The sequence below is a fragment of the Taeniopygia guttata genome, chromosome 4 (assembly GCF_048771995.1).
Source record: "Taeniopygia guttata chromosome 4, bTaeGut7.mat, whole genome shotgun sequence".
NCBI classification, from domain to species: domain Eukaryota; kingdom Metazoa; phylum Chordata; class Aves; order Passeriformes; family Estrildidae; genus Taeniopygia; species Taeniopygia guttata.
In genome coordinates, this window is record NC_133028.1 from 40,747,095 (window position 1) to 40,773,861 (window position 26,767).

A 26,767-nucleotide genomic window follows, 5' to 3' on the forward strand; every position below is an offset into this window, starting at 1 on the left:
TCTTCCATCTGGGAAAAAGTCTTCATAAAAGCTGATATGTCTGGGAGGAACACATGGAACCAATTGATAGTGTCAGTCTATTTAAAGCTTTTAGCAACTGGGAACTTCTGCAAGCTCCTACTTGTGAGCAGTTGCAACCATAGCTTCCAGATTAGTATCATGTTTGAGAAGCTTGTCTTGTGGTGATCTTATTAGTTGTAGGTCTTGAAAGTGAGACAATTTAAAAGAAAATGAATCAAAAGCTTTTATCACTGATTTCCATGACACCATGTAGCAGCTGCATTTCAAGCAAACCAATGCAATCCTTTTTGTATTACCAGACAGAAGTGCATAAAACATGCCTTAATTAAGCCACATGCTTAACCCAAGGTAAGCAAGCCTTTTAACAAGCTCCAGCTTGCAATGCTCATTATCACCAGCACTGGCCTGGTGTCTGAAGTGGGAGCTAACCACTAGGAAATTGATAGAAAAATGACAATCACATGCACTTCCTGTGCAATGATCACCCTTTAACAGAAACCAAACTGCAAGGGAGGAGTCTCTCTGCCCACTTGAGATCTGTGCCGTAAACCCTCCCCAAATTGTAGCCAAGATACAGGGCATTGAAATTATTTGGTCCCATAGTGTCTGCTATGATGGGAGCAGCTTTCCTTGGAATGCAGAGAAGTTTTGCATCTCCAGAGGATGAAGGTGGGCAATGGTGTACAGATAATGTATCATAAAATCATCCCTATTCTGCTCAGAGCACTTCTATCATTTTGCTGATTTCTCAAGAATTAATTAATAATACCAGCTTCTAAGCTAAATAGCTTCTCTTTCTTTGTGTTTGTATCAAAAAATTTTGCTCATCTCAGCAGTCAAATATGATATATTTTTTTGGACTCTGGAGACAAATAATTTTGAGTGCAGTTCTGGTTTTCCTTAAGTAAACAAGAAAGAAGATGTCTTTAGGGTAGGTATTGCTTTTATAATATGAAGATAATTTTACATATCTATGTGCAATAGCATCAATAAGCTGTGTATTTATTGTTCTTTTTAAAAAATACTGTGCTGAACAGTCAAAATATGTTATGTTCTACGTGGAATATTATTTTCCTTAAAATGATGGACTGAGGTCCATCTAATCTAATTTTTCCATCATTTATAGTATAATTTCAGTGTAATGAAAATGACAACTTTCACTCTCATTTTTCCTTCTGAAGATCTTAATTTCTTTGTAGTGTTTTTGTCTTCTTCTTTTTTTTTTCCTGTTTGATGATTTGTATTTAATAGGGCATTTTACTTTTGCATTTTCCATTCTGGTATAAATACTGTTGATTAATGCTGGAACACTGCCAAACAAGCTTGCAGTAGAAGAGCTGTGCAATTCTTAAATGTTCTACATAAATATTCCTGACTTGGAGCCCAGTCCTCCTCAGCACAACTTCCACTGAAGCTGCTGATCAAGGGAAGCAGTGGCCATCTGTGATGCTAAGGTCAGAAGTGTATTGCTATGTTTTCTAAGAAATTTAATTATTCTTTTGAAAAATAAGGTCTGATACAGCTTGGGATTTTTTTAAGAAGGAACTGCATAACACAGTGTGATATTTTTGCAGGGTAGAGAACTTATGGTCTTAATTCCCTGTGACTGTTAAAGGGTGATAATTGCTGAATGCCTTCTGTTACTTACTTCCTTTCCTCTTGTTAGCTTGGTTTGACTTAAAGACAGTCCCAGTGACATCTTGGCTGAAAACCATCTAAAATATGGTAAGTGGGTGTCTGAATTAAATGGTATTGTTTTCCTAAAGATCATTAAAGTATCTGCTAGCACATTCCATGCTTACCTAACCCCATTGAAAGAACTGACATACTTTTGTAACATTTAGTTGAAAACATATTTACTCAGGTCACAGATAAGGTGACAGAGAAAGCTATGGAAAGTATTAAATTAATAAGTCCATCTGCCTTTTAATTCTCATGTGACTGTTATTTTATAAGCCAATCTTGGAAATGTTGTGCTTCAATTTGAATAAAGTCAGTCTGTATCAGGATAAAGTCATGTGTATATGCCTTGTATGGGCAATATGACTCTGAATTAAAACATTTCCAGGGATTTCCCATTCTCTTCAGCTCATTTCACAAAACCATGAGATTTTCCAGAATAAAAAAAAATTATGTAAGTAAGAAACTAATATGTCTGGATAAATATTTGGTATCAAACCTCCAGGCTTTCTATTCTTCCCATCAGATGCCTTCAGAGCCTTAACCAATTTTCATGAGTGGGAAGTGAAAAATCAACAGTTAAAACGTGAATGTCCAACAATGCTTTTTAGCAATACAGCCCTAGCCTGTGGTTTAGTTCGTGAAAACAGCATAGCTGATAAAAATAATGGGAAGTTTGGTGAAAAACCTAAGGTAGACAACATATTCTATTGCTGTTTTCTGTGAAAAATCTTTCAGTAACCTTAACCCTTCCTCAAACTCTCTACTGCTGTTTTTACTTTGCTCCACTTTTAGGGACAGGCTTAATTGACAATGATTTTCACACAGGCACAGTGAGGCATGAAGAAATAACATGGCAAGAACCACACAGGTGAGGTCTCAGATGCCTTTGAGGAGGATTTCTGTCCTCTGCATGAATAGTAGAAAAACTTCTGTAGCTGCTCAATACGTCAGATTTTGAAGAGCAGCTGCCAACTGTTCAAACATAATCCATATCTAAGATAAAATAATGATAGTCCAAGATTGCAAAGTTACTGAAGAAACAGCACTGAATTAACAAAAATTACTTTACAGCAGCACATATTTACCACTGGTGAGTCTAGCATAGGTCCAAAATCAAGAGATTGCTCATTGGACTTTGTATTTGAATCACATTTTGGGCCAGTGCCTTATGAGAGCTCCTCACTAGAAGACAAGGAAGGTGAGAAGGTTTGCAGTTGTTTAAAACACTATTAAATTAAAGCAATATTTACTAGACCTGAATTCTGATCCATTCCAAATTATCCCTTCTCTGCCAGACATTTTGTAGGATTAATATTCTAACACATTCCTACAGTTTTCCTAAATGTGCAAGAAAAATAATCAAAGGAAAAAAGAAACGGACTATTAAGAGTGCGAACTGGAGTGGCATGAATTATCTTTGATATGTGCTGAGCACCCCAAAACAACCTTAAAAGAAAAAGTAGTGAAGCTAAAGTGGTTTCAGGTGGCTGCAATATCAACTCTTCTCAAGCAGGATTTGAACTACGCTCAAGGGGAAATTTTAATTATGCTCTTCAGGCATTTTGCCCCATGACATCAATTAATATTGACAGAAGACGTGTGTATGCATGCCTATCATGGACCTCATCCTGTCACTTCATGCCACCACTGAGAACTGGTGTCAGCTGGAAACAGGGCCTTCCGACTCATTCTGTTAGTGGAAAGAGTTTTATTCTTACTACATTAAAAGAGTCATTGTAATGTTTTTGTCTGTAATGACAAGGCAGCAAATGTTGTTCAAATGATACAGAACAGCCAAGTGCTCAGATTTTATTCCTTTTTATATGGACAAGTGGACACAGTTTAGCTGTTAATAGAAGTTAGCATAGAACAAGGACGTTCCAGTGCAAGAGATAAAAAACCCTGTGATTTAATTTGAAACACAATAATAATCCATAAATATGTCTAATCCTTTCTGAAAAGTATGAGTGCCATGCCCCAAGTAGGAATTTTCACAAGCTGCACTGGAAACAGATTTGGTTTTTGCAGCACTGAAAGTAGTTGAATGAAGTGACAATTGCAGGACATAACACTGAATCAACCTCATCTTTAGGTGAGAGCTGGAAACATACTTTTTCCAGGGAAAAAATTGAGGAAATTTTCAAATGAAAGTGAATTTGGGAACTCTGCCCTATGACACTAGACAACACCTACCTGCCTTAGGAGTACGAGAAGGTAATGGGAAAGAATGTGACTCTTTAAAGAGGGAGGAATTATTGTCATTGCTCTGACCAACATATCGAGAAAAGTAATCCTTCTCTTTCAGAAGCTGTTATTTGCCAGACAAGTAGCTCCTTGAGCATGATACTTAAATATTCTAAAAGCATGTGCTCCATTCCTCTAAAAGGAATGTCTATATCTGATTCAAGATTTTGTATCCTTATCTTCATAGGCTAAGTCAGATGTACCCTACTAGATTCTGTTTTTTGGTTATTTAATATAATTGAAAATTGGGTGACAATGTGTGTGACACATAATCAGTGCCTAATAAATAGGCAGCCTGTTTTTACTGGCCAGATTCCCAGGGTGCAGATCAGTGACATACATTTCATTGCCTTTAAAGTCTTTTTAGGATCAAATAAAATTCATCCTTGCATAAAGGTCTTGTGCAGATGCTTTTGTGATAGAGATGGCTCTTTAGATCCCAGAGCAGCAGCAAAAGGACAGGCAAGCTAGCTCTGTGTTTAACATCCTTCACCCTTAGCTCACCTGCTGGTCCAGGCTGAGTGCTTGGCTCTAATCAGCTGCTTGGAAAAGGAACTTCAGGGTGCTCATTCTTCTGCAAAAGAAAAAAAAATCTGAAAGTATGCAGTGGATGGATTATGAGAAACAGTGATTGGGGCTTCTCACTGAGTTTTCCTCACAAATTTTCAGAGTCTGTACTTTGAGGTAAATCAGCCTTGAGTCACTGTGGATGGCTGTCAATGTAAGAGGAGAAAAACAGGATAAAGAGGTATATGCATTTTAAAAGAATTATTGAGATTTAGCTTTACTGTGCATACTGTCCAGTTATACTTTACTGTGCATACTGTCCACTTTTATCAGAATTTATGGAATGCTCCTCCTCCAAAACCAAGGTTTTTAAAATGACAAGTAAAGGGCCTTAGCCCTCAGGATTTCAAAGCTCCACTTTCTTCCTACATTTTTGAGTAACTGTGATGTGTGAATTCCATAGTATCAAGTATCCCTGCTGTTCTAGCAGTGTGTCTTACACTGCTAACAATTTACACATGGGTATCTCCTTTGCATATTTGGAAAATAACTTTGAAATGCCTCCAGAAAACATTAAGAAACCCTTGCTTTCTCTTAAATAAAGCCACATTGTTTTATTTTTGCTAGAAGGCAATTTTTAAAACTCTTTAAAATCTTTGTCTGTATAAAGATGTCACTAAGGTAGCCAAAGAGTGTATGTTAAAAGTTTCAGAAGGCAAATTCGTATTGTGCATAGTCCATTAGAAAATCTTTCCACTTAGATTAAGAAGATTTAGGATTTTTCCTTCTTGTATTAATTCAGATATTAATAGTGGAACACAATGGATATTTATGTAATGTGAGGATATATATTGCAGCTTTCAAAACCAGATTTTTTCCAAACTGTTTGTCAAGGTATTTTAAACCTTTGTTGATTTCATTTTTCCAGTGTACTTAGAAAGAGAAGAGAAAATCTGTAAAAGCAGATATTATTCTCTTGTCTGCCTCAACCTAAATTTTTGGGGACTAACTTGGTCACTTTTTCCTTTTCCACTGCCTGTTCCAGACTTCATATATGCAGTTGATTCTGAATATTCAGCACTGCTTGCCTATGGGAAGGTCACTGATGAAAAATATTACACCAGCTTGATGGTGAGCCCCTGAACTGCTGAAGTCAGCATTTGGTATCCTTTGTAATATGACAAAATTGCTATTAAGTAGAAGTTGGAAAAGCTGCAATAGTGGCTAAGAATGCAAACGGATAACCTGAGGAGCTGTAGGATGCTCAGTCAGATATCAAGGTCAAGCAAAATAATCAGAAATACTGCTGTGGGATGTGAAGATTATTAGCTGAAGAGCATAAGCGCAATTAATGTCAGTCAACGTGATTGTTTCTTTTAATTGAAAACCACTCATGTCAAATAAACCAGTCTATCAAATAATCATGATTCCACAAGGAGAGAGAAAAATTTCTTTATTCTAGTAGTCTTTGTGCTGTGTGTTGTAACTACAAGATAGTGAATCTCAGTTTGTGAGGTAATTTAAAAGTATTAACAACTCAGCTTCACAGTGATCTATTATCCCATGTGGTGATTAGCTTGCAGGTAGCTCCTGCATTGGTGCTGCAGCCAACAAATGTCAATGTCACTTTCTGAGAATACCTTGTTTTTCAAATATAAAGTTCTCTCTTTGTCATCTCTTGGCACCTAACATGCAAGTACACAGAGATATATTGAACTCATGTGGTCTCTTGTCTTTGCACGCTCTGCAAAATCTCTGCTTCCACTATAATCACCCCATTATTCCATTGCTCCAGAGCACCAGTGACAATTTCCTTCCCACCTGTGAAGCCAAACAGACCTGCTGTTCTTCTGGTAACAGTGAAATTGCTATTTTGTAATTGTAAGTAAAGAACTGAGAGAACCCTACAATGTTCCTGCAACTCAGGATGCATCTATACCAGTGTACAAAAAGAAGAGAGAAGGGAATCTCCTGATCTCCCCTATTTATTGGTTTTTGCTTCACTGTGTGGAATGACTTCAGAGTATATGAGAAAGATGATTTCCTGTTGAATAGAAACTGAAAGGATGCACTCTGAGCACCAACATGCGTTAAGTTTAGGGTCATAGTTATAGAGTTGATGTCAGATTGCCAGTACCAGCTACTTTGCACTGCAGACCTACCACACTGATGCAGTCATGTCTTCCAGATTTCCTCAAAATCATGTGTCACATTATCAAAAATTAGTTAATACCTAAATTTTCATGGCTGCATTTTTATATCTTATCTTACATTGCAGTCTAAGATTTATGTGGTTGCCTCAATGGAGCAAAATTAATTTAGCTGATAAGGGAAATGGGGATGAAGGTATTACATTATCTGAAAAGGATAGTTAGATTAATAGATTGGTTAATAAGAGACCATATTGAAGATAACAAATTAACCAATAATAGTCGAGAAAGCTGAGTGACCTTGTTGGCAGCTAAAGGCCCATCTCAGAAAAGGAGACCTATAAACAATTAGTATTTATATCTGTTTTTTCAAGTAGGTGGTTTTTGATAGACAAGAGGGAGAAAAAAGCCCAGTTAATTAAAACTCCTGTACTAATGGTGAGCACATATCCCTAACTATGTGTGACTCTGAATGTCAGTCTGAGAGTATTTATTAGAAAGGAAACTGCATAACGGAACATGTCAATTCAAAAATAATTTTACAACCAGTTTAATGTTTTGAGCCAGGGTCTCATCTTGAATCTCTCAGAAATTAACAGACCTTCCGGGATGTCTGGAGTTACATATATTTTTCTCAGATCAATTATGATTTTTAATTTGAGGGGTACTAGTAGATTTTTTAAAAACTATTTAGCACTTTTTCTTCTTGCTCTGCCCATTTTTGTGCTTATGCCAAGAAAAATAGTATATGAATTTAAGATTTTGAAGAAGTTGGCACAGAGTTTTCAGTGGCGGAATGTCTTGGCTCATTTTATTAAAGCAATATTTGCATCAGCTGTAGGCCTGCCCAATCATCTTAGCTATGAAATCTGTAAGGACTTCCTGCCTTGTCATGATGCCAGAGGTTCTCCTGACTATTGAGAGCCCACATTTTCCTGAACTTCTGACTATCAGCTCTCACATCATCCTGTGCAGTTTCAGCAGACTCACTCTGTAACTCTTTGGAATCCTGTTCAAAAAATATATTTTTTCAGTCTACTTCTAACATAAACGGCTTTGTTGAATTAGATCAGCGACTTCAAGTCTAGAAGAATCAAATTAGATTTAAAATAAAATGGTGTTTACAATATCGGTTTGCATAGTAGAAAAAGAAATACTGAAAGAAGTAAAAAAAAAAGTCAACATCATTCTTGCCAGAGATTTTTTCCAGCTGCCCTAGTATCCCAGCTAGGATTTGTGAGGCTGCCTAATGGCTTCTTTGATTTTGTTCCTAATATTATTCCTGACCAGAGTTCTGAGATATCAAGGTAGGAACAGGGAACTGTAATTGTTTCCTCCTCCATGTTTTTTTATCCCCTTACTTCCATTGGGTAAAAACTGGATAGTTTTTCAGTTTCAGCTTTCTTTCCTTCTTACTGCCCCTGTACAGTGGATGGTGGAATAGGTTTTCAGAGGAGTGTTTCTACTGTAGGGTGCTTTTGATTTTTTTTTATTTAAACATTCTATGTTATTTGCATAAAATTTATGAGTTACAGAGAAGAACAGTTTTGGGGCTTCCAACACACTATGTTAGAAACAAGTAACTGTGTTTGCCAGATCAGATTTTTGTTTACATGATCTGGCTGATTGTATAAGTGCTTTTCTGTGATAGTAGATGGGTTTCCATGGATCTTAAATACGTCTCCCTTTAGATGCACTTAAACTGCTAAATAGGCAATCCTAGTCATCAACACTAAAACTCTTTCTTGATAGAAATTTTATTTCCATATATTTTGATGGCATTTTTTTTTACTCAAAGAGTCAAAACCCACCATGTTTTAGTCAAATAAAACTTAGATGAGCTTTTACCATATTTTAAAAAAATTTGATTTGTCTACAATAATTTTTTTTTTGGAACACCCAATGAACACAAAAATTCTGTTGCTTACATGAGTCTTGTGTACAGTATGCTAGACAGGTAAATTGACTTTATTTGAAATGCTTTCATCTTGAAGATTTTCCAGGACTAGAAGCTGTGTTTTGAGTAGACAGCTATTGCCTCATGGAATTTAATCTTGATGGCAATCCTGGAATAAAAATTTTGTACGTGGGTGTGTGGCTTTTGTTCATAGGTTTTTGTTTAGTTCCAATGCAACACAATAAAATAACACTAAAATAATAAAAGGTTTTCTATGAGTTCTAATAAAGCATTTTATTTTTTCTAAAATGCAACATCACCATTATCAGCTTTCAAAATCTGATGGGTAGACATGTCTTCAAAGGATTTCTGATTCACACAAAAAATATCTGCAGATGACTGCAGAAAGCCATGTTGGTGCTGCATCATGCAAGCATCTTGCAAATTTCTGTCTTTACATTTGTACTTTTGTTTTTTGTTTCTCCTGTCCTCCTTCCCCAATCAGCATATAAAAACTGAAACTATTTAGTAAAAGCTAAATGATCAGAAGAAAAGTGAGCTTAAAGCTCCATTAAACAAGGTAGCACAAGTACAAAGGCATAATACCAGGCTATCTAATTGAAAGATCTTTTCAGAAAAGAACTAAAGAAAAATCTCTTGCAAGAAGTCATAAATTTAATTCTCCTCTTTCCAGAAGGTTGAGTTTTGTGTTCCAGAATCTCACATTAGAAATCTGTGTGTGTGACTCTCAGCACATTTCCTCTTTAATTGTGTCCTGTAGCATATTTTGTGTCCTTTGGGGTACAACCTCATTTTCAGTAAAGTTAAAAAAGCCCCTGAAATTTAAGCTTAGGGCCTTCTTCAGAGTTACATCTGGTCTCCTGGATGTTACATGGAGAGTTGGGTTAAACTTATCCCTAGCCTCTGGAGACTGCATAATCAAGGGCAAAAGTGCTGCTGCCTATGGGGAAAATCATTCCTCTTAATTGTCCAGATGTCAACTGGAGCAGGCAGGTATTGTGTAACAGGAACTATTCTTGTTTCTTTCTCTTGGTGCTATTCTTTACCTGACATCATGTACTGTGGAACTAGCTATACATTTACATAAATTGATCATACCTTCATAAAAAATACCCCCCAAAGCACAGATGCTCTCAACAAATAAAATACAAGTAATCAAAATGTGATTCAGGCATCCACCTAAGAACATTACCATAGCAGCAAGGGCATACAATAAAAATGTAATAGTCATAGTTACCAAGTAAGTATTATAAGTGAAGGAGTATACATGCAGTGTGGAAAAAGCCTGCTAGTGGTTTGCGTACAATAAGTGGTCATCCCAGGGGTTTAGTTCAGCTAAAACATTTCCCTTCAGGGATTTGAATTCCATAGCTGACTAAGATAGACGTGGTAGGTACTCTGAGAAGTATCTGATCCTTTATTTCCACCAGAAATGGGAAAGGGAAGTCACAATAGAGGTTTAAAAAATAGTTTGTATTACCAGATGTTAAAAAATTGTTCAGTCTCTGGGAACTAACAGAGAATCTCATTTTCAATTGACCCTTGGAAAAGTTCTTGATAGCAAGTTAATAGAACACATTAGAACACTAAAGGAACAATTTAGTAGTTGTGTATTCTAACGAATCTTTTGACTATTGCTGAATGGAGTACATAATTGTAGCAGATGTTATCTTGCATTTTGTCAAATCAAACCTTCCTGATATGTTGCAAATATGAAACACTGATTCATATTACTTTAATACGGCAGTGAAAGACTTGGGATAAGTTGGGGAGAGCAACCAACTTTTAATTAATTTCATTTTCCTAGTGTTGAATCTGACAATTTAAAAGGCTCTCTGGAATACGGAAATACCTCTGCTGGACCTTGAAGTGGTCAGATCATTAATTCTGCATCTCACTTTGAGCTTTGACAGGTTTCACACAACTGATAGAATGATCTATTTCACTGTAGTGGTAATTAGCTCTGGCCAGAATCAGCAAAGATAAAACATTACTTTTTTTTACATGTGGCATTAAATTCCGACAAAAACTTAAGGAGATAAGTCTTGGGGCTTTTTCTCCAAAAAAATAATGGTATCAGCTGCTTGGCTGTTGAATTTCTGTGTTAAAGGCCAATTCTATATTTATTCTCCAGTTTTGTGGAGTTACAAGTAGAACTTGGTGCGGAGACAGCACAATTTCGGATTGGCACATTGCCTGCTTTACTGAGGGAGTGAGTGATCTGCCAATGCAGCAGATTTCTGGGGTCTAGTGAGTGGTTAAGGCTCTGGGTTGCCCCTCATTCCTTAGCATGTCACCTTCAGTCAGGAACAGAGGAGGCAGTGCCTTGTTTTATGTAGCAGGGTAGAGCTCTCCTCTGTCACTGAGAAATCCTGGCAACCAGTACAATGCCTTGTCTTCAGGCTCTCTGAGGGACTTGGTTCAAACCTTTTTGAGGCAAACTGAAGATTGTATTTGACTTTTAAATTGTGCTCATTAGCAGGCTCTTATCGCCTCTTCTAGCTTTACTTCTATAGTCAACACAATTAAAACCTCAGTAAGGCCAACTACATTTAAAAGTACGCATTTTTTTTTGTCACAAAGGATAAAAGTGTTTACAACTGCAGATTCCTCCCCCCAGTAAATGCAGCTCAGAAAACTCAGTTCTGGATATTAGAACCTCTTGGCTTCTTTCCATGTTGCACATTATCATCACTTGTCACAAAAATACTGCAAGTGAAATGATGCCCTTTTGTTAGGGCCACAGTGCAATTACCTTAGTGTATTTGGCACTGACATGCTCAAGTAGATTAAACATCTCCACTGATATAGGATAGGGAATGGTACAGCAGCTCATTCAGGCTTAATTGTATTGGTTTTGCCAAGGCTGTAGAGTATAAAACTTTTCACCAACGTGAACGGACATCATTCACAATGCTCAGCAGGACTAGCTTTAGCACACTGTCAGAGATGGTTACTTAGAGGGCAGAGTTGTGTATTAAAGTCTGCTCTTGCATATGTTACATCATATTTATGTGGAAATGAATTTTGAAAGCATATACATCTCTGTCCTTATGACATCTGCTGGGCTTCTTTGCCCTTTATCATTGCTAGATCTGTTGGTTCATCTAGCTTCCTTCAAAGGTTCAGCAGGATGTCTCAGTTGCATAAAGTTTCAGGAACCCCATCACACTAACAAGCATTGCATGTAATTCACAGTGCAGAGCTTAGGTACAAATTAGAAAAGTTCTTTTAAAAATTCAAATGCTGTTATACAAAAGAATTCATCAAAGTGTGAATGTCAAGAGCAAGATTTTGCTATTTCCCCCACAACGAGCTAAGCAGTTCACCTTTTCCACTCTCAGGAAGAGGACAGCTTGTTCCTGCTCCTCACAGCCCCAGGCCACAATCTGGCTGTCAGAAGGTTTGTCTGGGGATTCAGAGAAGGAGAAAAAGATGTTAGGCAGGTTTCTTCCTCCAGCTGCTGTCTGCAGATCAACACCAGGCTTCTGCCAATGTTCGTTATCCCATTCCCAGTGTTCCATCTCAAAAGACATGCTAGTTGGCTTAGGATGGGGAAATAGAGGTCAAGCACAGTCAGACTTTGATTGTGTGGGAATGTTTGGGTTTTATCTTGTATCTTGTTTTATCTTTAGTTTATTCAACCCTATCTTTATAATAGTGCCAGCAATTGTTCTGCCTCTGTATACTTTTGACTGCTCTGTCCAGTCTGAATTTCAGTGGTGGAATGGGGCTTCAACTTTGGAAAAAAATGAATTCTTTAGGAGACTACCCTCTCCACTAGGGGAAAAATATTACTAGCAAGATGGATGGAATATTAGTGTGACCATGATAAGTATTTGAAGGAATAGCATAGCATCTGTTTATAATTTAATGTGTCAATGTCTGCAGGAGGCCACCTTACCCTTTTGTGATCTCTCCCTAGCTGTAATTACAGCTGTGGTTCTCTGGTGAGTTACCTGGAAACTTTTTATTTTAAGATTTTCTCTAACTTGGTTATTAATCTTCTGACAGTGCAGCTAGTGATAAGTGCCCATGATTGAAGGTGATGCGGCAAGTTGCCTGAGGTTCAAACAGGAATAGACACTGAAACCCCAAATATCCAGAGGAATTAGAGCGAGCAGATAAATTTTATTGTGGAACAAAAGACTCCCTGACTCTCTGAAAAAAAAAAACTTTCTGAATTATTTTTAAGATCATATTTTGGCAAAGGATTCTTCAAAATAGTCTGACTATGAAAAGAAAAAGTCAAGCACATTTCTTTCTGTCAGATATAACTCTCATTACAGATTACAGTATTACTTTAATCCAGGGTAGGTGATATGATGTATGGTCAAGGAGGTGACAGCTATTACAAGATAATACTGCATTAGTTAATAATGGGTCTATGGTAGAATTTTTGAAGAAGAAAACACACTTGACTGTTCATGTTACTGTTAAGTGAATTAACTATGATTAACACTATACAAGCACTCTGAGAAAAAGGGCATGCTTATACCCAGCCTCAGTATATACTGTACAATTTTTTTTTCCAAGGACATGAGAATGAATTAAACTTAGCTGTGGTTGGAAGAAGTCTAACCAAAAGGGCAGTATGTGGGCTACCATTGAGACATTTGAGACTACCCCCAAAGATTTTGACAGCCATGTCTCTTTCTTATTTACCTTTATTTAAACATTTGAATTCTCCTTTGCTGGAATGTTTTGCTAGTGATTTAGAAGAAAGACCTCAGTGTTAGCTGATTTCCTGAAGAAAATTTTCAAGAAATCCAATTTCAATAACAGATGAACACATTAGATTAGGATATTTACTCCTTCCAGTTTTTTTGACATATGCGTATTTAATAAACTTACTCTTATGGTAAAGAGATGTCATTACCAAAAAAATCTTTGAAAAAAATTCTTAAATATATTTGAAAAACACAACAAAAAAAGGTCTTTCAATTTTTTAAACTAATAGAAAGTAATGAATATCTTATCTCGAGTTGAAAATTGTTTTTTACATTATTATCACTACCACTCTATTCTTTCAGAAACCCTTTACTAGTCCAAACTTATAGGCATGAAGGTGTGTGAACTAAGCATAGCACAGCAACTTCAGTTCAATATTTGTTCTCATGTGTTTCATTTTTATTATGTCTAGGATAAATTACATATTTGATTCAGTGATCAGAGTTTCTGATTTTTAATGCTAATGTTCTGGTTATCAGACAACTGTATTTTTCATTCTAAGTCTGGTTTTGTTTTTTTTGGTTTCATTTTGGTTCATTTGTGTTTGTACATCCTAATGCTGAAATGTGGAAGACAATGAGATGTCCATCATGCATTCTGACTAAGGGTATGTCCAAGTGAAACTCTCAGGAGCATTTTCCTTGCTCTACTCCCACTGGAACAATTATAAATATTGCAAGAGAACAAAAATCTGACAAAACCTAGAGATATCCCCATTGTGCATTCTAAGCCCAGCTTTTGACAAACTCATTATGTTCAGTTTTATATTTGTTGGAAGAGATACCTACACTGCTTGGAACCAATAACCATTTAAGAACTCCCAGGTATATCCTACTTAAACTTGTATCAACTCTACTTTATTAAATTTTTTTCATTCGTTTCAAAACTGAGACCGCATTGAGAAAACAAAGACTGTTTACGGTATTTTTTAATCCTTTTAGAAACATTTTTTTTTTCCCTAGGGCTGGGAACCTAATCTGAAGAAATTAAACGGGTATCCATATATCAGAATGCTGTGTCATGAGTAGCATCCCTGCTGGCTTAGGTATCCAAACCATTATTGCTATGTTTCCTCAAAATGAAATCCAGTGTAATTTATCATATATTAGTTCTCATGTCTGTGCTAACTCATTCTGAATTAATCTATGTGCCTTGAGGCAGCACCACATTGTGTAAAACACAATTGTGAAGGAGAGAGATCTACCTAAAAATTTCATGTTGAATTATCAAAAGTGAACATGGAAAAAAGATTTAGCACAGTATAATTTCTGGTATAGAAAGGCTCTCTTGTTCATGTTTAAGACAAAATATGTTCAGATACTTTATGATGCTGGAGAAAAAAAAAAAACATGAAATAAAAATAATATCTGTGAATCTTATATTTGAATATACTTTCTCAAAATGGTGCCATGAGAAAATTCAGCCTGCAATATAGAAGAAAAGTTCCACCCTGAAAATATATAATTACTTTTGCAAATATTAATTGCCGTGTCAAACCACAATCTGACAATACCAACATGGAAATAGAGGTAACCAAAGCCTTCAGAGCTCAGATTGCCGTGCAATTTCCAATAATAAGAGTGGCAGAGATGGAGCAGCAGGAGAGTAACATGTCATTTAGTGCTTCCTTTGTGGTTGTGCACAAAACCTAACATCAATAATCCTTCAAAGGAATTATCTTACCACATACAACTAAATTGCATTATATTCAATAAACGATAAATTCACTAAAAGATGTAGGTGGTAAAGAGTAGCTCAAATATGAAAGGAAGTATTATTTTTGTACAAACTTTTCCTTAAATGAAGTAATGGCATAATTTTGCTTTTTCTAGGTTTTGTGAAAATTTTCCTAAAGATTTGACTGTGGCTAGAACAAGGCCTATTGTTAGCCATGTGTAGCTGGAAAATGAGAAAATAGGGCACTGGAAGACATATTCTAATGAATCTAAAACAGTGTAAATTCTCAAATACTCCCACCCCATTTTACTTTTTATTCAATGTTACTCTTTCCACAGAAAAGTAACAAAATTACTCTTTGCAGTAACAAAATTACTCTTTGGTGCTTTGCAAAATTAAGCATGCAGACATGTATTGATTCCTGAAGTATGGAGTCTTGCAGCTCTCTCGGAGTTTGCCCTTTCTGCAATGTAAAGCTAAGCAATTGAATTTTAGAGGTGTTGGTGAGGAGATAAAAGGTATTCTGCATCACTCCTGTGGAGGTAAGCTCTGACAAAGAAAAGGGTTGAAGAAGAATGGGAAAGCAGGGTAGTAACATCTCTAAAAGACTAAGGATACTGAAGGAATAAATGTCAGTGACTGTAAATGTTTAATCTGGAGTTTGCACTTCAGACGTTAATACATCAAGAGAATTTCTCCTTCTTCCATTCCCCATCTGATTTTATCATAAAGATTATTTCTATTTTTGTGTGCTGATAAACTGAAGCTTGACAAATAATTTATACATGGAAAGAGAAACAGTAGGTTTTGGTGGGTTGGTTCTTCTGGTTTTTTTTTGTTTTCATTTTTTTGACGGCCCATGTTGCTCTGTGATGTTTCCTCTGCAAACAGAAAAGAATTTTAGCATAGTCTATATATCTCACCTGCTAATTTTTCCTGTTGTTTCAAGCTTGTTTTGTCTAGCTTTCCTTTGTATTTAATGCATTAAATTTGGTATTCTCATAACTATTAAATATATTAAGCTCCTTGGACAGTGGTATTGTAGTGGGCTGGCCCTGGCTGGGTGCTAGACACCCACTAGAGCCACTCTATCACTCCCCTCCTCAGCTAGACAGGGGAGAGATCACTCACCAAATACTGTCATGGGCAAAAATCAAATTGCAGATATTGATTGAATTTATTACTAACAAAATCAGAGACTGATAATGAGAAGTAAAACAAGGCCTTAAAAATACCTTCCTTGCACCCCTCCCTCCTCAGCTCCAGAACCTGGAGCACTGCCTCTCCCTCTTTCTCCACTGACCTTGGTGTCTGCAGACACCTCTGCCATATTCTCACTCTTCTCTAGCTGCAGTTACATCTGGTTTTTGCCTTCTTAAATATGTTATCACAGACATGTAACTACCATTTCTAACTGGCCCAGCCATGGACAGTGGCAGATCTGTCCTGGAGCCACCAGGGACTGGCTCTGTCAGACACGGGGGAAGCTTCTGGGAGCTTCTCACTGAAGCCACCTCTGTGTCCCCCTGTGCTACCAAAAACCAGGTCATGCAAACCCAGTATTCTTTTCAGAGGTGAACAGTACTGAGTTTAGATGGACTGTAGTTTCATGCATTGAAACACATGCAGATGGCAAAGACAGACAAACTTTAAGGCCAAAGGCTACAACATTAGCATGGCAGGTATTGGTTTCTTGTCAGTGTGGTTTTGCCAACTTTCTTGTCCTTGAACAGAGTAAATTCTCTCCACTTGCTCATAGGATTGAGTTGAATTTTATCAGTCTCTTTCCTACCTCAAACTTTGCTGACAAAGTAAAATGTAAACCAGAGGTCATGCAAGCAAATTATCTGATGAGTATGCATTCTCATTTCCTAACTCTGTTAAACCTTTAAATATATAAATTACATCTAACTGCACCATCTCCTTGATACTTTGCAGAAGACCAGCTGCTTTCATCAGATCTCTTCCATTTTGTTTCTAATAGGGAGGAAAAAAGTGTTAAAACACAGGCAACCCCCAGACTCCAAACTGGTGTACATGTTCAAGTAGCAGAGGCAGAATGGAGGACATGCACAGCCACTGTAGACCAGTAATAGGATAGGATATCTGTCACCCTTGTGCCAAGAATGACACAAGAACAGATGAGAGACGCAGTGTAAAAAGGAAGAAAAGAAGTCTTTAATGGAAAGGAAATTTCGGCTTCAATAGACCAATATGATGCATTCTATTTGATTGGTTAGTTAATCACCCACCGCCCTCGAGAGGAGCAGAAAAGCAAGGTGGAAAAACACCACCTACAGATTGTTTAGACCAATGAGTTATCACACTCCTACAACTCCCTAAAAATTCTCACAAACTACTGTGAGAGGCTATTGCTGTTTCTCTCTCCCTGACCAGGCTGGCATCCACAAATACCTCTTCTATTCTTGCATTTGTCCTCTTTGTCTTTCCATGAATTTTCATTACTATTAATGCCATCAAGATTCCCACTGGCAGCTGACTAGTTTTTTCAAGGAGGCTTTCTTGTGAAGCCAGTTCCTCTAACAATGGATTTGTTAATAAACAGGTGTTTATTTTTTGATAAAACTGTGAATGCTAACATATCAAATTCAATAAAAGGAAACAGTAATTTCAAAATTATTTTCATTTTTTATTTTCTCCTTTCTCAACCACATCTACAAACTTTATCAAGCTAATTTTGTGTAACTCCTCCCAGGCTGCAAAATTTCCTAACCTTGATTTCTTCAGGGAAAGAGGACTCTTCTTTTAATATGTTTTTGGTGCTTTGGAATCCCTTTGAGTCTATATTCACACAGAATCCTATAGGCTAGCAGTTCTGCAACCTTTCCTACCCCATCCTGCAGATGATTATGAAGCATGAAGGAAAGTGAGAATGACTGGCTAAAGATATTAGCAACCTTTGGAGGATATTAGGAAGCTGTGCTAAGGGAGGCTGGGAAGGAAGGGAGTAGAAATCAATAAGAAGAAACATTAGGTTAGCACCAGAGACAAAGAAGTCAAGTGGCCCCAGAGAATGACTCTGTTGTACAGTGTAGGTACAGATGAAGCTGCAGGTACATCGCACAGTTGTTCCAAAGATTTCCGCACTGTGTTCAGCTGATGTTGCAGGTTTCTAATGTAGTTAAAAGCTGTTCCTGCTTACTTCACTAGTTCTGGCCCACATACTGTTTGCAAGCTGAACAGTCTCAAATGTCCTGCTATTTTAGAAAAATAGTCTACTCAATAAACAAGTGAAACTACTATTGGAAATACTTTTTGAGATTGATCCCAAGTCTCACTGCAATTATTGTTGACTCAGAGTGAGTAAGAGAAATGATTGCCTCCTGTCCTTGAAAAAGAAACTTGACAATTCCATGATTTTATCAAATTTACTTTTCCATGCCCACACAGTAAACTACAGAAATGAGACTTAGGACCAAACTCTTATGGTGTCCAAGTTAAGTCTACACAGGGTTGCTTTTTTCCTCCTTCTGGAAATGATTCTTCATAAACCAACTGCAAACTGCTACTAGCTCCATATGTGATAATAGAGCAGCAGAAAACCATCCAATACTTATATCAAAGGAGGCAATAAGAACAAGCTGAGTAATTGGACTGGCCTGAGTAGAAAGGATCTAGCAAAATTTTGAAATGCCATTTCAGTTTGCTGTATCTCTCTATCATGTTCACCAGCATTCCTTCTGCAATTGGATTTTATTCAGTGAAATTGCTGGGGGCATCCAGATGTAATAGCAAGTTAAGCATTTGTGACAGTGTTAGAGGTTGTGATAATGGTAACAATAATCTATAAATGGAAAAGCTGTAGTCAGTTGCAGCAATCTAAAGATATGGGCATAAGAAAGATCCAGAGCTAAAGAATTGGTTTTTTCTATTGGAAAGCTTCTGCTTTTTTTTTCTTTTTTTTCCTTAGTTTGAACAAATAGCACAGATACTGTTTGACTGTATGCCCTTGTAAAAGCTAAATGAGAAAAATTTTGAAGATATAAATTAAATCTACTGATTTCATCATACAACTAATGGATGTACAGAGAAATCATATATAGGCTGGGCAGAGATTATTCTCAAATTTAGCAGAAATTGACTGTGTATTGAACCAATGAGAAAGATTCATTTCTTCTCTGTTATTGCATGTTAATCTCCTATTACTATGTTACTAAATGGAATTTTAATAATCTTATCTGTGGACTATTAAATTCCCATTTTTTTTTTTTTTTAGAAAAAATGAAAACCAAAGAAATACAGAAAAGACAAGGCATGAAAAGAGAAAAGAACAGGATTAAATAGCTGGGAAACAAAAGTGGAAAGGCACTGATAGCAATCAAGAAACATAAGCAATAAGCAAATCTAATTTCAGAGAGAATAATCATACTGCTGAAATCTCCCAATTAGGAATGCACGAGGCTGACATCCAAGTAGCTTAAAGAAATAATCTGAAAATGAGAAGCTGTTGTTTAATACATTTAACAGTAAAATGATTTTCTCAGATGTTCAATATAAACTGCATTCCCATCAGCTCACATAACTATTGGAAAGTGCTGCATGTCTATAATTCAAACCAGCTCTTTAGCATATTGAATTGAATTTCCACTGACAGGAAGGACAGGAAAACCTTCTCCAGAAGAGCTTGTCACCTGGAGGTCTGTTGATGGGTACTGCCCAGGCAGCTCCTGGCTGACAGTCCCACCCTTTGCCACTGCTCCTCTGCAAGGCCCTGGGCAAGTCACAGACCAGCTATCAAAGGAATCTCTGGAGCTGCCTCACCACCGAGTCTGGGCTTCTTCTGTCTACCTGAAAAGAGTGGTAAACAGCAACCCTCCCCTTCATAGGCCTCTAGAAGGGACTGGTAGCTAATACTGTACATTGCTAAAAAACACCAGATACTTAGAGTTGATACCTTGTATGAGCTGATCACTGTTTTATTCTTTTGTGTATGAATTCACTGCCAGCTCACAGATTTGTGTTGTGTTAGGCAAAATGGAAAACATCTGCCCCTCATGCAGACACCCATAAAATAAAATCAAAATACATTTAACTGCCTCTGCTACCTTTCTCATTGCCAGCCATAGGTATTTTATATTCTAAGCTGCATCCAGCTTAATGTTGTATAGCTTCAGATAGTTTTTTACCCATCCTTTCTATGGATTTATGAAGCACAGTAAAACTTTTTTAATTCATGGTCTCCATAACAAAAGCAGTAGTAAGATTTTCTTAAAGGAAGAGAAAGGAATGTCTGAAATCACCACTGCCCTCATGTATCAGGAGTAAGATTGAAAACACTGAGAAACAGGAATGAGGAGGCAAAATGCTGGAGGGAATGAAGCTCTGAAAGATGCAAACTCAGAAAGAAATTAAATTCATAGACACCAGGAAAGAGAACAAGATTGGAACTAATAGTTATTAAATGTGATAATTATCAGAGGGGAAAAAAAAGGCATAGAAGAAAGGAGAGAAGACAATTCAGCAATCAGTAAGAGTATTTTAGAGAAACTAATCGAAAACTCAGAGCAACTTTGATGCCACTGCACAAAGAGAGAGACCCGAGGCACATTCAGGTTCACATAACATTCAGATGTTATCTAAAATCCCTCTTTTCATGCTTCTTTCCCAAAATGGATATAAAGGAAGTGAATTAACCATGTACATAACTTCTACTTTTTTTTTTTTTTTTTTTTTTTTTTTTGTGTAGAATATTGTTTGTAAAAATCTTTGGAGATATCACACCTGTGAAAGTTTGTTTGCTTATTTATAGATAAGATAGAAGAGGTAACTGAAAGTTAATTTGATTGATCTTATATACTAAGTCATTTACTTTTCATAGTAAAAAACGAAATAGTGGTAGGGATGTTGAGAACGTCCAGCAACTACCCCAGTACATATCTTGTAAGTGTTGAAATATCCATATGCATTATAACTTTAAAAAGACTAAAAAAACTTCACTGCACTTTCAAACTTTAAGGGCTGACTAAACTTGTTTCGTACAAAGACCTTTTCTATTATCTCTTTAGAGAATAGACAACTGGATCAAAGTTTCTTCCTGATTTTATTAATTTTTTTTTTCCAGGTAGCTGGATGCCTCTTTAGCTCTCTCTTCTACTTACAGGACCATCCCAATTCTTGTTTAAACATGAACTGAGTTTTTCTGAAGATTAAAGAGTGGCGACTCATTCAATATGCCTGTAGCAAAAGGCATATAGATTTAATTCTTATTTAAAATATGCAGGCATGTGCATGATTGCTTAACATGTAAAGTAATGTACATGTATCAGTAGGGAGTAGTGTGAACATTTAAGTTCTTAAAAATGTTTCTTTTTTGAAAAATGTTTATTTTAGGTCAGAACTCTGAACATTTAGCATTACTGTTTATGAAATTTCTGTTAGAATATTCATTCTGGTTGCAATACTAAGAGCTTTGGGGAGTAATTTGTATTGGTTCTTCTGTATCCATTTATTTAGATTTTGCTTCTGAAGAAATCAGCAAGACAAAATAATGCGTTTCTTCATGAAAGCAGAAAACTGAATTTTCATCATTAAAAATGCATCTACAATCTACTTTTCCTTTTAGGGGTAAAAATGCTAATCCTTTATCTTTATATATGTTTGAACCTTGCTTCTTTCTTTCTCTGTTCAGTCAAGAACTCATATCTGTTATATTTGTTAAATTTAATTTAATTTAAAAAGTTTCATTTGTTAAATTTGATAAACTACAGCATCGTACTAGCTACTAAATCAGGCTTAGATTTTTAATTATCGAACCCATTTTAACTGCTGTTTTATTTTCTGCGTATGGGAAAAAAATAGTGGTGTTCCAAATTGCCATAACAACAGGCTACGCTCCTTAAAACAAGATAAGATGTGTGTCAAAGTAAAACTGTTGCCATGGTAACCAGTTGAATATTTAAAGTGCAGCATCCTGGCTTAATCGGTCAAATTGCCCCTTTTCCAGAAATCAACTACATCGACGTTCTTCCAGCAGAAACAGTGAAAAAAGGAAAAACATAGAAGTAAATAAAAAATAATTTCTGCCTTGCATGTTTCCTTTCTGAGTGATTTTGTTTCAGGAGAGTCACTTAAATTGCTTCTTTCTAACAAGAGTGCAAATATTGGATCCTGCCTTTTATCCTAGAATTCTCAGAAATTCCTCTCATCTGTTCAAGATATGCTTGCCCTTAACAGGTTAGTAAGATATTAGCATGTAAGAATGTAGTTGAACATTCATAAAATCTCACAGTGACAATAATACATATTTATAATCTCTCTGTTTATAAAGAAGAAGACTTTAAAAATGACAGTAGAACTTAAATTACTCCATCAAATGATTATCTGTCCTTTTTATCAACTTTATTATTAGATGGTCAAGCTAAATACTATGCTAACATTTAAAAAATACTTATTTTTCTGTTTTTTTTTTTATGTAAAGAAAATTTCTATGCACTGAAGATGAGACTGTTTTCCTTTGGAACATTAAAGAAAAATATTTCAATTATTAAACTGTTTTTATCTCAAAACCCAGAGTTTTCGGTATAGATATCTGTTGTACCATGCTTAGTTGTGTTATGCCATCTCAGATTCCTGTACTTTTGGCCCTGAAAGTCAATGAAGCATCAAGAAAACAACATTTATGCCTCAGAAAAATGCAGGAAAGCAAAAAAATGTAGCATTTTAAAGGCTACACATATAATCCACAATCGTTATATAGCTTTTTTGAGATACTGGTTGGTATGACAGAGGGTGAATAGGGTCCCTTACTGATACACAGCTGTTGTACAAATCCTAGCTCACCTCCCAAGGTCTCTAGGAAGTGCTGTTAGCCTGTGCTTCCTAATAAGGATTTTGAGTCAGAGAGCCTGAGTCTCAGTGGTATAGTTGCTTTTCCTATTTCTTTTTTAGCCTGAAGAAGATAGTGGTTGCATAGGGAAAAAGATTCTGCAGATTTGGAATAGTTTCTTTCTTCTCATGAACGGTCAGTCAGGGCTGCATTAGGAGTTGTAGAAAAACTCTTAGAAATAAAATGGCCTCTTAAGAAAAGTATTCATAATTTTCTTAGACTAAGTAGAATATCACAGATGTCATACTTTTTCATGAAGAGATTAAAAAAAAACCGATGAAATTTCCAGCATTACATTTGTTTTTTCAGGCCCCACAGAGAAAATATATACTATTATGTTCTTTTTCTTTCTGCTGTTTCTATTAAGCCTTACTGAAAAAGAAAAAGCAGGGCTTCAGTGAGGCTTTGTCATTTCCTGATGCAGTATCTCTACGCAAGATAGCATGTATCCTGGTGAATAAAGGAGGAAACCTTACTCAAAAAAAAAAATGCTGCAAAGTTATTAATTTCTAACACAGAACAATATTTAATTCAGAAAGTATTAAATATGATTATATAAAAGGTTTGATTGTACTTTATGCTTACATATATTATTGCTACTATGTTAGAATAGTTTGAAGGTGACATCACAGCTGAGACTTTCAGAAATTAAATGTAAATATCTGCTCTATTTTCTAAAGTGGCTGTCAAAACATTTTTTTCCTGCTTACAGTGATAAGTTTCCCTTTCTTCGGGTGCTACAGAGACATTGCTTTGTTATTGATATATGAGGGAAACTGCTTGATTTAGGTGGACAATATAAATTCATGGTATCAGAGTTAATTGTCAGCTTGTGAGCCCTAAGTTTATTCAGGCCTCAAATATCTTGAAGTGACATGGTCTGGAATCCTTTTCCTCCTGCCACAAAGAGCATTCTTTTATTCTTTCTAGTGACCATCAGCTTTAGAGTTTGATTGAATCCCACGACTCTCTGCTGCACCACGGATGTCAGGGTCTATGGGTAGGCCTTCTTAGTGAATGAGAAATTGGACAAAAAGTATACTTTTTTGATAAGAGCAAGATGGCTACAGCAGCCAGTTAATTGAAGTAGTCATCACAGAGTGAAAATAGCTGCTCTCAAGAATCCTGGTCCCAAGTATTATTTCTCCACTGCAGGAAGCAGGTGGTTTCTGAAAGCGGACTTGGAGGATATTTTTGTACTGCAGCCGAGATACAAGTGCCGCTTATGAAGACAATGAGCGAATCCGCAGTACCAGGGAGCTCAGTGCAGGCTGCAGTCTGTGGGAGGGAGCTTTGGTGAAGACGCATGCAGGTATTTTATCTGAGGCTCTGACTCAGATAATTTGCCTGAAGCTGAACATTACCACATACTATCCTTGTGTTACTCCTGCAGCAGAATTCTGAAACTAGTTTAGAAGAATCCAAATGAATGAACTTCTTTTAGTTGTGTAAATTCCGTCTCAAGATGGAAAACAAACTTATCTACAATTTTTGTAATGTGTCCAAACAGAGAGAAGGACCAAGACCAACAGTGCAGCGTTTCTTAACACTAAATGGTGCTCAGATGCAACCATTTTTAAACTACAAATAAAAGAAAAATGTCCTTGTCATGCAGCCTACAAACTTGGATGTGGAAGTCAACCTGAAAATAAAATCAGCTGCTGCAGCTGGTGAAAAGCCACAGACCTCATTCAAGCCACTGAGGCTTGCTCCATGCTGAGCTGCTAGAGCTGCCCACAGACAGAAAGATCTACATGTCGGAATGAAGTGTGTCCTTCCGAGGTGCCCACTGCTCTGCTGAGTGCCCAAGTGGGTATTTTGGCCCAGACATCCATGTAGAGGGTGTCAGCTGAGGAGGGACGTCTCCCTGAAGGTGCTTGAAGGGCTTCCCACCTCACGCCTCGGTGTCCGCAGCGCTGCCATTTGTATCGCACCGTGTGTCCCTCCTCTCTGGGCCTGGAGCCTGTGCGGGCAGCGCTGTCCTGCTGATGGCCACGGGGTGAGACACAGGGCTGGTCCCAAGGACTGCAGTGCCTCCTGTCCCCTTGTCTTTGGCCTGGGCCATCCTTGTCCCCCTGCCCTGGCTGCTCCCCTGGAGCTGTGCCTGCCCCAGGCTGCTCTGCTGGGAAGGGCAGGACCCTCTCTGGCTGCAGGGACAGCACGGTCAGTGCAGGCTCCCCCAGAACCAGAGCTGGCAGAGCAGGGCCCAGCCTGGGGCTGTGTAGGACCAGGGACTTTCTGCTCTCTGGGTTTGCAGATGGGAAAATTGTAGTAAAAATTTAGGTGGGAAGGGCAGTGCCCTGCCCTGTGGCCGGCACCATGGCTGAGGTGCTGGGCAGAGCTGGACAACCCTATGTGCCCTGACCCAAGTCAGGTGGGATCTCCTTGGGTTGTGCTCATTCCCTTGCATTATTTTGCCCCTGGTTCTTTCCCATCCGCAGGTGTTTACGTTGTTCACCGTTAAATGACAAAGATTAAATAACGTAACACTTCAGGCTGATGTTTAGTGTATGCTACCCTTTTTGTATGTGCAGATTGAGATAATATCACTGTCCTGACAGCATGGAAATTTTCACTGATGCAAACAGAAATACATATTTTATGTCTTCCCAGATTTCTGTTTCAATGAAATAAGCTCTCGCTCAGACAAAAAGGCCTTTGTTATTCACGTTTTCTTCAAGCCTTAATTGGCAGCTGAGCTTTGAAAAAATAACAAGCGAAGAAGTCCAGCCTTTGTAACCATTTCCTTTATGCTAAGGACAGAAGCAGCTGTAAGGGACGCTGTGTTTCCTGATCTCTTGGGTGTATTTTATTGACATTCATCTAGACTGTTTCTCCTAAAGTGCCTACTGCTTGAGGACTAGCTTACAGCTAAGCCTGTCAGTTTTAGCTGGAGCTTCTTCTCGGTTGGTTTACCAAACAGCAGCCACAGCTGGGTAGGTAGACTCTAACTCTGTTCTTGTCCTGATCTTGTGTTCCTTCAGCTACAACTTTCAGTCCAAGCAGTGCTTGACCTGAGACTGCTGCAGTGGGTAATATTCTTGTGGCTTGTGTAATAAGGCGTTTCCTGCTGTACCAATGCACATTTTCATGGCGTAGCAGCATTTTCTTTTTTTTATTATTTTTTAACTTCTGTAGTGATGTTCAGATCTCCTCCTACAATACAAGATTTTTTGTTTGGGATATTTCAGTCTTTGACGTTAATTTGCTCAGGTATTTGTTCTTTCTAAATGTGTCTGTTGCATGTAATGTTTTCACACCAAAAATAAGTCTGTACTCTCACACATACCAGTAGCAGTTAGGAATAAGAAGGGAAGTGTCAGTCTCAATATAAATTATTCGTATGACTTGTACAGGTTTCTGCTGCATCGGATCCTTCTTCTCCTAAACCTAAAGACATCACTACAGATAAACAAGTATTCTGTGTATCCTGCACGAGAATTTGTTCTGCATACAAGGAGAAACTTGGGTGCTTGTGGTGGCAGGCCTAGCACATATTAATAGAAAATATAAAATAGAAATCTACTGTGCACTCCAAATTCACTTCAAAATCCTCATCTCCTGAAGGCAGACGGCAGCATTTTCCATTTTCTCTCAGTAAGACACTGTGCTAGCTAGATGAATACATGCCGTTAAACCTGGCATGCAGTGTTTAATATTACTACAAATTCAGAATAAATTCAGCTACAGCACTTTTCCTCCTCCTTTTTTTCTGTTTCCCTAGGGCATTAATTAAACAGTGCATTCACAAACATGTCCCCTTTAAGAATGATCATTCTTTACCTATTACAGATGTCAAGCTGTGAATACATGGGATAGTTGTATTCATTTCTAATCAGTTTTTAACAGACAGTGTCTGGGTTGCATGTAGCCAGCAGTAGATATCAGTAGGATTTTAAATACTTTTATCCATTGGTATGCAAATGCAGAACCAATTAGAATCTTATTGCTAGAGGTATGAATTTTATTTTTTAGAAAATATATGAGTAA

At 37.2% G+C, this 26,767-nt stretch overlaps 1 long non-coding RNA gene across 5 annotated transcripts in view; it reads left to right on the forward strand.

Annotated features, from left to right (window-relative positions):
• Positions 1–26,767, forward strand: part of LOC115494998 (uncharacterized) — a 123,435-nt gene continuing 96,668 nt past the window's right edge. Inside the window, exons 1-2 of one of the 5 annotated variants that reach the window (XR_012055667.1) lie at positions 1–1,475; positions 1,688–25,713. This is a non-coding gene — a long non-coding RNA (uncharacterized lncRNA). Of the gene's footprint in view, positions 25,714–26,767 lie in introns of all 5 variants that reach the window. The other 4 variants (XR_012055665.1, XR_012055664.1, XR_012055663.1 and 1 more) reach the window with 4 other exon arrangements.